The sequence below is a fragment of the Meriones unguiculatus genome, chromosome 18 (genome assembly GCF_030254825.1).
Source record: "Meriones unguiculatus strain TT.TT164.6M chromosome 18, Bangor_MerUng_6.1, whole genome shotgun sequence".
Classification (NCBI taxonomy): domain Eukaryota; kingdom Metazoa; phylum Chordata; class Mammalia; order Rodentia; family Muridae; genus Meriones; species Meriones unguiculatus.
Genome location: NC_083365.1, coordinates 34,491,038 through 34,503,297, shown reverse-complemented (window position 1 = coordinate 34,503,297; position 12,260 = coordinate 34,491,038). Strand labels below are relative to the sequence as shown.

Genomic DNA, 12,260 nt, shown 5'->3' with positions numbered 1-12,260 from the left:
ATTTTATTTTTAAATTTCTTATTTTTTATTTATATATTTATTTATTACAATTTATTCACTTCGTATCTCCACTGTAGCACCCTCCCTAGTCTCCTCCCGGTCCCACCCTCCCTCTATTTTCTCCCCCAATGCCCTTTTCCTAGTCCACTGATAGGAGAGGACCTCCTCCCCTTCCATCTGACCCCAGCCTATCAGGTTTCATTAAGGCTGTCATCTTCCTCTGCATCCTGGCAAGGCTGCACCCTCAGGGGGAAGGTGATCAAAGAGCCAGCCACTGAGTTCATGTCAGAGCTGGTGGGTCCCTGTACCCCTTACTAGGGAACCCACTTGGAAACCAAGCAGCCTATGTGCTTCCTCTCTGGGGTGTGTGTGTGTGTGTGTGTGTGTGTGTGTGTGTGTGTGTAATAAATGCATGTTCATATGGAGATGGGAATGTTTAGATAAAGTGAAAACCAGTAACCTGGAGAGTCTCTAAAAACAGGAGAACAGACGGTTTTTAGAGCACATATGGAAGTTCTGGCATTAGGCAGGAACATGGGGAGCTCAACCTCTAATCAAGCAGGTAGGAAGAGGCCAGTGGTGAATGAACAGGTGTCCCAGCTGGGCGGGTGTGGTGGGAGAGCAGGTGTCTAGATGGGCAGGTGTGGTAGGAGAGCAGGTGTGGTAGGTCCTTATGGACAAGAGTCATGGTGTTAGGGTATAAGCTGGCCTCTAATTAATTTTCTTTTCCCAGTAAAACTGGGAACATAAAACAACAACCACGAACAATATTTGGTAGTAAGAAGAAGGGGTTGTCTGAGAACTGTGAACATCTTTCTAAGGGAGTCTTAACATCGGTATCGCTCTTGGTAATACCTTATATTTTGAGGTAAATTCTTTCTATGTGTTTAATCTACATCCACAAAGTGTGTTTATGTGGCTTCAGATCAATTTCTGTATCTTAATAATTCATATACATGTGTAGTTTCAGTAATTCCTTAAAATATTAGCAACTTCTCTACATTAGTGCCTACTGCTCCCCAAACATATAAGTAAGCATATTAAGTATGTGCTCATACATAATCTTGACAATAACCTTTGGAAGGAGTTATTATTCCCTTTAGGAAGATGACACTATGAAAGGCCACACACTTGTTGGGGCAGAGCTGGTGTTCGCGTTCAGGTCTCTTTGCCTCCACATCCTCATTGAGCTGCAGATTTTGGGGCTTTTGGGGCGTGAGGTGCACAGTTCTGCTGTTTTGGGGAAGGAGGGCCTCTGCAAGGTTCCCTCTCACAGTGCTGTGTGAATAGGCTTTTAACTTTCTAAGTGGAATGAGTGGTTGGCAGAAAGGAGAAGTGTGGGCTGCTCTCTCCCTGTGTTCTGTTTCCTTTATTAGCATGTAAATATTAATTATTTACTGTATTTACTGGCATGCCTGTGTTCTCCCTGTATCCACAGGTTGCAAGGAGCAGCTGCTTTCTGTGGCCAGCCCAAGCTTTTCTGAGGAAATTCCGGCCTCTGCTGAGATTCTCTTCTCCTGGCCTCTGGCAGCTCCTGCTGCATCCTTGTCTGTCCCGTGGGTAAGGAGGGCTTCTCTGCCATGTCTCATTTTCTGAGGTGGCTTCTCAGCAATTTCTCGGGTCTCCTATATTTCATCAGGTGTCTCTTCTGCTATCTGGATGGGTTGCTGGCTGCTAAACTGACCAGTGTCTTCAGTCCCTCCAGAAGTAAAATCTGCTTGAGGCTGAGTGCAGCAATATTAGCTCACTATTTACTGCAATATTGAAACATGGAAACTAGCCAATTCTCTAGCCAATTGAACCATGTCCTCAGTGTTTATTCTCAGCCTGCTGCTTTGTTTCTTTGCTTTTGAGTATCTGCCTCAATGTGTATATACACCCTACTCTTTTTTATATCAGCAGCAGGCTTCTGAGAACCCTGATAAACCAGCTTCCCAAACACTTGTAAGATGTCAAAGCTTCTGGACACACTTCCTTGTTGGTACATCTTGCTCACACGTGTGCTCAGTGGTTCACTCCTTCAAACATGTGCTCAGTGGCTCAACTTCACACATGTGCTCAGTGATTCATCTCCTTCACACATGTGCTCAGTGGCTCATCTTCACACATGTACTCAGCGGCTCATCTCCCTCCTGAAATGATTTTAATTATTTAAATTTCCTTACTTCGTTTAGGCCACAAAGTAATAAATAACATATGTGATATAATGTCCCCATAGAAACTGCCTAGTTTTCACTGGTTTAACCCCATTGAATGAGCAAGAAGAATGGCATAAATCTTTGCTGTCCAATATAGCAGATACCAATTACCTCTAGTTATTTCAAGTTTGTAATTTGGTTAATAATTAATTCAAGTTTTCTGTTTAGTGTAAAATAGATGCTGGAACTCAAAACAAATGAAAAAAAAGCACATAAACGCTCTCATTAGTGATTTTTCTCTCAGTCATGTTAGAAATGACATTCATTTAGGTGTATGAACCTCACTAATATGTGGAGTGGAAAACTTAATCCATTCTTTCTGAACTTTAACCTTGCTTTCAAATGAAGTAATAGAAAACAGTTGAATCCTACAATGGCTCAAATTTTATTTCTGTTGGGTATTTCCAGCATTTGATTTGGTGGATAAGTAAGTTGCCGAGTTTGCTAGATCTGCTTACCAGTTTAAAGCCTGGTCTGTGAGCACTGTATACTGCCAGGCTAGGTCAACAGACACAGCTATAAGAAAACAAAAAGTCCAATGCTTGTCAGTATGAAGACAGTGAATGTGCTTGTTGGTTTTTGGGGAAGAGGTAAGGAAAGTCAGTCTTTGTATTAAACTTCTTGTTCTCCTCAGGTGCTGCCTGATGGGGATTTTATTTATTTCATCAGAAGGGACAATGGAACAGTAGGATAAAAAGAAATCCTTATCTCTGTTCTATTTTCTCTCCTCAGAGCAAAATAGACCATACTGGCATAGAATTCTCCTGATAGAATACCTGTAAAAGCAGTAATAGCATCCTGAATATCTCACAAGGTATTCCTGTAAGAAGTCAGTCTGTTTTGCCATTGGCTACCCGATAATGCACAAAGCTAAAAATATTTTCTAGGCTTACATCAATTAGAACACGCACAGAGTAAGCATTCTGCAAATACATATGGATTCGTTTTCATTTTCATGCTGGTTGGCAGTTTTTTAGAAAGTAAAGAACAAGGTTCTGAGAACGCATTGTCTGTTCAAGTGACAAACGATATATTTATGATGGATAAGGGCCATGCTGGAAAGGTGGCCATATATTGACAGTTCTCAGTACACAATGCAAGTGCCTGCTAGAGGCTTCATATCTTACTTCTTTCAGAAGTGGCATCCGATTTATATGCATGCATACACATATCACACACTAGGATAATAGCTCATGGTCTCTAGGATAATAACTCATGGTCTCACACCTTTAATATCACACGTGCCCATCGTGGAAGGTATTACTGTCTTCACTTTACAAGGTGCAAAAGTTTGAGCTGCCCCCATGCTAAATGTTCCCCTGTATTATATTCCTGAACGTTTTCAGCCACCTTAGGAAGTAGGCATTGACAGCATTTCCACATCGTCAATAAAGAACTGTCAGAAGTAGGTGTGAAGGTGCCCACTGCCATAGTAGGTGCAGAGGCTGCAAGGCACCCGTCATTCCTGCCATTACTTCCATTGTGTGTTTCCTAGATAGAGGGCTTCACGAGATAAGAAGCACCCAGGACCTGGGAGATATCATCCTCACTGCAGGGCTTTTCACAGCATGGATAAATTCGGCAGATAAGAGAGAACCTGTTATGGAAAGGGAAGAAACAAACCTCAGGAAGATGACAGGAGCAAAAATGTAAGGCAAGTGTGCTGTGAATAATTAATTCAGGAGGGCCTGATAGAAAGCTAGACTCTCAACAGTTGACTCCGACTGAATACATAAGGGATGAACAGAGATGAGGTCTTTTAAAAGTCAATTCAGTCTTTACCACCGTGAAAGGAATACTGCAGCCGCCACCATTTTAGGGATGAGTGAGCTGTCCAGGACATGGACAGTTCCGGTATCTTTACAGTTTTCATGTTGCAGGTAAGCAAAGGAACTGTCGGTAAGGGTCCAGAGCCTCAATGTTACCTGCCCTGTTCTGCTCTCATCAGAATAACGTGTAGCTCATTTAGAATTAAAACCTTCACCCTTCCATGCCCTGTAAGATGGAGTGTGTGTCTATGTATGTGGGTGTGTGTGTTATGCTATGTGTGTTATACTATGTATAATGCATATTTGCAATCATGAGTTTGTGTACATGTGGCTGCTGGAGGTCAATGTCAGATGCACAGTTCAGCTCTGCCTTTATTATTTGAGACAGGGCCTCTCACTGAATCTGGAAGTTACACATTTGGTTGGCCCGTGAGCTCCTGAGATTTACCTATCTTTTCCCTTCCTGAGGCCACACACACACACACACACACACACACACACACACACAACCCTGGATTTTTAGACCCGTGCTACATATCTGAAATCAGATAATACCATTGTGGGCCATTTCACAGCCTCCTCTGAATGAATTCTAGCTTCACTGTGTGTACATTTGAATTTATATACTTGTGAGCAGTATTGCTATGGCTTGGGTAACTTTATAGTGTGTCGCTCATGTGTCCAGCAGCTTGGTCTTTATTGTATTAGTGTTAATGATGCTGGAACATTTAGGTGGTTCCACTAGTTTACCAATGAGACATATTTAGGTCATGGGAGTGCAGATCTTGGAGGGGCTTTCCAGACATTCTTTCTTTCCAGTGCTTTTCAACAGTGTCAGAAGCAGTAACAGTGCTCTCACAGAACGAAACAATCCAGAAATGACAAAGCAATCATTCAACCACTCAATCAAACCAACAAAACTGCCAGCTAATCTGATGGTTGGTTGACTTATCTTAAAGGGTTGGGATCACTACCTTTGAAATACAGTATGCAGAGAACCAGGAACAGACTCACGTAGGCCCCTTGCTTTCTGCTTTAGTCTCTGTGAGCTCTTGTGGGCCCTGCTTAGGTGATTTGGGGGGTCATGGCCTCCATCCCCTCTTACTGCTACAGTCTCCCCTCCTCCCTCTGTTTCTGTGGGGATCCCAAACTCTGAGAGGTGGGATCTTGTGGAGAACTCCAATTTAGACTCTCTTCACATGATGTCTGGCTACAGGTCTCTGTGTATATGTTATGGCTGCTAACTTGGTGTTTTTGTGGGACTCCTAAGAGAGGGAGTAGGTTTGTATGATTTTTGCCTATTCTTGGGACTCTTCTCCATACTGGGTTGCCTTGTCCAGCCTTGATACAAAGGCTTTTGCCTTGTCTTGTTGTACCTTGTTTTGTTGTGTTTGGTTGTTGTTTCTTGGAGACTTAATATTTTATGAAGGGAAATGAAAGAGGAGTGGATCTGGGGGAGAGAGGAGGTGGGGGAAGCTGGAAGTAATGGAGTGAAGGGATTGTATACAAGAAGAATCTATTTTCAATTAAAAATGCTGAACTATCAGAATCTTGAACTTTGCCTGAAGAAAACAAACCATTTCCCATTCTCATATCTACTACTAATCATTACGGATTAGAGAACATTGAGACATCAGGTTGATGACATCACTATAAATATTGGTACTTTCTGGGTAATTTCTGTTCTTTCTGCAAGCCATGACCCAGAGTCACCTGTCTACCTGTTTTTCTTGTTCATTGGCTTTTTAGCTGTCACTTGTCATCAACTGAGACCTGAGAGTACAATAAAGATACTGTTGAAGAGCCGTAGGAGATATAAGGTAACTTACTGATTAAACTTTACTTTGCACAGGGAATTACTTATATCCTATTTCAAAAATTGCATTTGGAACTGGAGATGCAGCTCAGTTAACAGAGTGCTTGCCTGACAACACACAAAGCTCTGGGTCTGAGCTCTAACCTGAGGGTGGGTATTCACCTGTAATTCCAACAGCTGGGAGGTGAAGGAAAGGATCAGATACTCAAAGTCATCTTTACATGGGTAGTGAGTTTGAGGCCAGCCTGGGTTACATGAGACTCTGTCATAAAAACAAGCAAAAAAACAACAGGCCTAGCAGGAGGTGCCAACCTGGGTGTTGACATTTGCTACAAGGACCAAAAAGCTTGGTGCAAGGAGTCCAAGAGCCAGGACATCTATCTGCGGCTGCTAGTCAAGGTGTACAGGTTTCTGGCCCGACGAACCAACTCCACCTTCTATCAGGTTGTGTTGAAAAGGTTATTTATGAGCCGCACTAACCGGCCACCTCTGTTCCTGTCGGGCATGATCATAAAAAATGAAGCTTCCTGGCCGGGAGAACAAAACAGCTGTGGTTGTGGGGACATTCACAGACGATGTGAGGGTTCTGGAAGTGCTCTAGCTGAAGGTGTGCGCACCGGGGTGAGCAGCCGGCCTGAAGTCACATCCTCAAGACTGAGGTAAGATCCTCACCTCGACCAGCTGGCCCTGGAGTCTCCCAAGGGTTGAGGCATTTACCAGCATTTTGGCAAAACCCCAGGGTCTCCACACAGCCACCTCAAACCCTATGGAAGTTTGAGAGTGCCAGAGGCGGAAGGGCCAGCCGAAGCTACAGAAACTAACCCTGGATCTGACTGTTATTTAAAAAAAAAAAAAAAAGCTTTGCATGTTGGAAAAACAAACAAATAAACAACAACAATAATGCTACCCTCTTTACTATCTCACTTTACTCTGAATCAGCCCTGGGGATGATTTTAAAGATGGTGGGACAGACAGGATCGATGAGTGACTTTCCTATATTTATCCTGAACTGCAGAATTTTGACTTGCAGCTCAACTCTTCATTAAAGTCATGTAATTTGAGTCATCCTATATATAGTCATTATAGGTGGCTCCAGAGTTTATTTCTATCTCAGGAAAAAGAAAAAAAAAAAAAAAAAAAACAATACCGAGCAACTTTAGGAATGTTATGTGAAAGCGACTAATGGTTTTCCACTTGTACCCTGCCTTTCTTTGTATAGGAATAGGATTTTTATCTGGGCACATGGCTGCTTAGAACAGAAAGAATGCCTCATTTTTGCAGTTAGACACTACAGTGTTTTGGGTAAAAGTGTTTAATAAAGTGCAATATTCTGGGGCACCCTCTCCACTGGAGCATAGGTCCCACTGGACAGCCTAGGTTGCCCTTGAACTCCTAACTCTCCTCCAGTCTCTCCAGTGCTGGGATTACAAGTGTCCACCACCACGTGACTCTTTCTTTTAAGAAAACATATAACAGGAACTTCCCCTTCTTTTTCCTGCTGACTCCACGCTGCTCCTTTCAATGTCCCGTAAGCTCATCTGAGCCACCCAGGACTTCTTAGTGCAGCGCTCCTTGTCTGGGCACAGATCGCATAACTTGACAACTGTGAGAGAGAAGGAAACAACCTTCAGCTTGTAGAGACCACTCTGACTTCAGGTACTTATTACTTTTAGCCAGATAAATTTCACTGGTGTGGTTCACCACATTGGTGGTTCACACCAGCTTCCCAGGCCGGAGCTCCTGTCTCTTAGATCAGATAGCTACCTTCGAACGAGTCTATGGATGTCTAGGGATGAATGTGAGTTTTGAATGTTGAATGTGAGTTTGAATGTAGACCTTAAGATCTTGGAAATATAAACCTAAGTAAGCACTGCCATTTTAAAGATTCAGAGGGTTTTTAATTTTGATTGGGGTTTTTATAATTTCTAAAATATGGAGGCATTCATTCATCTTTGGCCCTAAACTTTTTAGTAGCAGTCGTGTGTGTTTGTGTGTCTCTGTGTGTTTTTAAGGGGTCAGCTACCCCTCTCAGGTGGAGTTACTGGCATGTCCAGGATGCCAGGATTATTTTGTGGGTGCTTGATGATCCCACAGCGAGGGCTGTGGACTGCTGGCATTTCAGCATAACCCATTGACACAAAGCTATTAGAGACATAGAAGCAATATCAATTTATATGTCTTCAGTTATGAAGAGATTTCAAAACCCTACTCACCATGGAAAATCTGGGAAGAAAGGCTTCTGTGGCTTTGGTGTGGGAGAGCCAGAGGGCAATGATAGGCCAGGGACATAAAGGCAGAAAGGGACAGCTGGGAGGACAGGGCAGAGAGAAGGTTTCTGAGTACTTAGCTTACCTAGGATCAAGTGACAAGGTAAGTGAGGAGATATTTGGATGACTTCGAATGGCATTATTGAGATATGAGTGTTTTCTTCTCTGTGTTGTCTTAATTCAATCTTATGTCATGAGTGACAGCAAAACCTATGTGATAAAATGGTATGTTTGTTGAGGTGTTGTTTTTATGGGAAATAGCCTGTAGGTGAAATGAGAGCTGGGAAATCCATTTTTTTTTTAAAGACAAGTAGACTATACCATCTTGAGGGATAACTGAAGCTTGCAAGAGAAAGATATGTGGCTGCTGTTTTGGGGACTGTTTTCAGGAAGAAGGAAGTACTGTTTTCTTCAAAGGCATGTGAGAATGTGTGGTTCAAAGTTAGAGAAGAATATTCTTCTCTCCTTCCAGGGAAGCCAATATCTTCCTTCTCCTCTCCTCTGTTTCAGGGCCAACATTATTTTGACACTTACATGGCTGACTTCATCTGCTGTAAGGATCATAGGGAGCCAGAGTAGCAGACACCACGGGTGAGCTAGAATCTTTGTCATTGGTAGCATCTGTGTGTAGACCTTCTGAGGAGTTCAGGACCTAAAGAGAGGGCATGAGGGTTCTCACTGAGGTTGCAGGAAAAGGAGCTTGTCAAAACCATCAGAGTCTTGTCAAACAGTAGAAGAAGAAGGAGAAGAAGAAGAAGAAGAAGAAGAAGAAGAAGAAGAAGAAGAAGAAGGAAGATCCATAAAAGTGTGTACTTTCAGGCAAAATAGAGTGAGAGTACAAGATTTGTACAAGGTCAAGCCAGCCAAAATCCCAGCACGAATGGGGAGGGGCTCAAGAACTCCCATCCCTATTTAAGGGGATGTTGACAAGGTGCCATTCACGGCTGCTGGGGGAGGGAGAGTAAGGAAAAAGCAGTTTGTGGAGTGGAGGATAAGAGAAGAACTAGAAGGGAGGGATTGGGGTGGATTTGTTACAAATGCATCAAATGCATGCTTAGATATTAAACAAAACATTAATTAAGACACACGAGGAGTGAGAAAGGCCTTAGAGGACTGAGAAAACCCCATCTTCAAGAGCTTAGTGTGTAAGGAGCCCTAAAGCAACACAGTTGAGAACTGAGTCATTTTGGCTAGTTAACCAGCTCAAGGAGTTAGCTGTTAGCATCCTTCATGGGACCAGTACTCTGAGGAAACCGAAATGGTTAACATTTTCAAAAACAGAAGAATCCAGTTTCAGCAAATGGTCACTTTTACTTAGATCTTAAAATATAGGTGAAGATTTTTAGAGCCCAACTCCACTATTAAATACCTGTTTCCGTTTAGGCACTACAGTATTCTCGTTACTGTCATCCATCCTCAGATCAGTAAATGTCCTCTAATAAAATCACTTTCGGTTAAGTTTAAACTTCTTCCTTTGAGCAATTGCTCTTGATGTAACATCTCTCCAGCCCCTACTATTTTAAAAGACACGAACCTGAAAGGATGGTTAAATAAAAAACACCGTTCTTTTGTGTGGGTTGGCACATTTAAGGATCAAAAGTAGGTCATAGGGCTTTTGAAGTTGGTGTCAGAAGTAGGTGTCTCATAGTGATGGGGAGCATTCTGTAAGATGACAAGCAGCTTAATTTTAATAAACTCAGTTGATCCTAGAATGATCAAAGATGTAGTATCCCATTTCAATCTGTAAATTGAGCAGGTGGGTTGGGAGCAAATACAGAGCGTGCGGCATCAGTAACTGCCTGGCTTTTTTTCCTGTAACTCTTTTGTGGCCTTGCCATCCTTCCATACCTATGAAACACCCCTTAAGTACACCCAAGCAGTTGTCTGGACATGTTTTCTGTCTCCTGAGAGTCTTTCCAGTTTTGTATGTGGGAAGCATTGTAGTTAATAACACATAGATCAAAATAGTGATCACTCTTTTGAAAAGATACCTGCACTCCTGTGCTTGCTATTTACAAAAAGCAAGATATGGAGACACAGCAAAATGTCTAAATGTCTATTCACAGTAAGGGAAATGGGATATGGACATGGAATTTCTATCTTTCTGTAGCCCTTAAGAAGAGGGACTGCAGCTATTTCTGATGACATAACATAAATCAGCCTGCCCATTCATGGTTATAACTAGAACCCCTGTTCAGATGTAGCCCATGGCAGTTCAGTATCCAAGTGGGTTCCCTAGTAAGGGGAACAGGGACTGTCTCTGTCATGAACTCAGTGGCTGGCTCTTTACCCCTTACCCCCGAGGGAGGAGCAGCCTTGCTAGGACACAGAGGAGGACACTGTGGCCAGTCCTGATGAGACCTGATAATCTAGGGTCAGATAGAAGGGGAGGAGGACCTCCCTTGTCAGTGGACTTGGAGAGGGGCATAAGAGGAGATGAGGGATGGAGAGTGGGACTGGGAAGGAATGAGGGAGGGGGCTACAGCTGGGATACAAAGTGAATAAACTGTAAGTAATATAAATAATAAAAATTTAATTAAAAAAACTAAAAAAAAATAGACCAGTCTGTAATACATCATGCTGAGTCAAATAAGTTAAGCACAGAAAAACAAATCATTTTATAATAGATCCTCAAAAAGCCAAACAGTGAGAAGGTTAGTAGGAATCATGGACAGATGTTGGTTAAAGGCCATGGGCTTTCAGTTCTATGTTCTGGGGACCATGTTGTAAGAATGTATACAGTAATCTCACTCAGAAGGGGAAACAGAATAGATAGTGGAAGTGTTTGAAGAGAGGAAACAAGATAGGAGAGGGGGTTCTGAGAGAAATGAGGGCAGAGACCAGACCTTGGGAGAGAGGGAGTGGGAGGACAGAGGGCCTACAAAGAGAAGAGAAACCTTGGGCAGGGGCATCTCTGTGACAAGCTGGAGACCTAGGACAGTGTAAGCTCCAGGGAAAATACGGGAGTTACTCTAGAAGCGGGGGTAATGGAGAATGATAAGGACATCCTTTAACTAGACAGGAGTCCTAGTTGAGGAAGGGGAACACCAATCTACCCACAAGAACTTTGACCCTGCCTGCAAGAGGTACAGGGATAAAGATTGAGCAGAGATTAAGGGAATGCCCAAGCAATGCCTGGCCCAACCCAGGATTCACCCCACAGGAGAGAGCAAACCCTGACTCTATTAAAATATTCTGTTATGCTCACAGACAGGAACCTAGCATAGCTGTCCTCTGAGAGGCTCCACCCAGCAGCAGATCTAAACAGATAAGGAGACTTATAGCCAAACATTGGGCAAAGAGTAAGGAGTCTTTTGCAAAAGTGGGGGGCAAGGACAGAAGGACCTGGAGATGACAGGAACTCCTTAAGAAGACCAACCAAGTGGCCTGCAGAGACTGAAACACCAACCAAGGACCATGCGTAGACTGGACCTAGGCCCTCTACACATAAGTAGCCGATGGGCAGCTTAGGTTTCATGAGAGTCTACTAGTAAGGGAATCAGGGGCTGCCTCTGAGATGGACTCTGTCGCCTGCTTTCTGATCACTTCCCCTTGGTGGGACTGCCTCATCAGGCCACAGGAGAAGAGAATTCAATCAGTCCTGATGTGATTTAAAGAGCTGGGGTGGGTGAGTGGGACTCCATTTTTCAGAAGAATAATGTATGTGGGGGAGGATGAGGGAATAAGAAGGGAGGGAAGAGCTGGGAAGAGAGGAGGGATGGCCCTATAATCGGGATGTAAAGTGAATCAAAAAATAAACTAATTAAAAGTATAAATGGAAAAAAAAAAACAACGAATGCATACAGCACTTGGAATCTGCCAGGTGAGTGGGGCTTAAATACTCTTTACCACCACAGAACAAAAGGGTGTGTGTTGATGGATACGGTAATTTCCTGATTTGGTTATTTATTTTAGAGATGAAACATATATCAAACATTGAGTTGGATATTTTAAAGTTGTATAGTTTGCCAACTACATATCAGTGTAGCAGAAATAAATGAAAAAATATCTTACCAAGTTAAAATTAGCAGTGACGAACATGTTTGCTCTTTGGTCTGCTTTTAGGGTTGTGGTATGTTTTAACAAAGTCATCAAGGTATATTGTGACACAGATCAGGGCTCTGCAGGAAAATGAAGCTAGAGAGCCTGAAAAGCCCAATTTCCCCATCAACAGTTTGTCTGAGGCCAACCCTGTGTTTCTATGGAAAGT

General features: G+C 42.9%; 1 pseudogene; it reads left to right on the top strand.

Annotated features, from left to right (window-relative positions):
* Positions 1 to 534: 534 nt before the first annotated feature.
* LOC110557231 (large ribosomal subunit protein eL18-like) lies at positions 535 to 6,604 on the top strand (annotated as a pseudogene).
* The last annotated feature ends 5,656 nt before the right edge of the window (positions 6,605 to 12,260 follow it).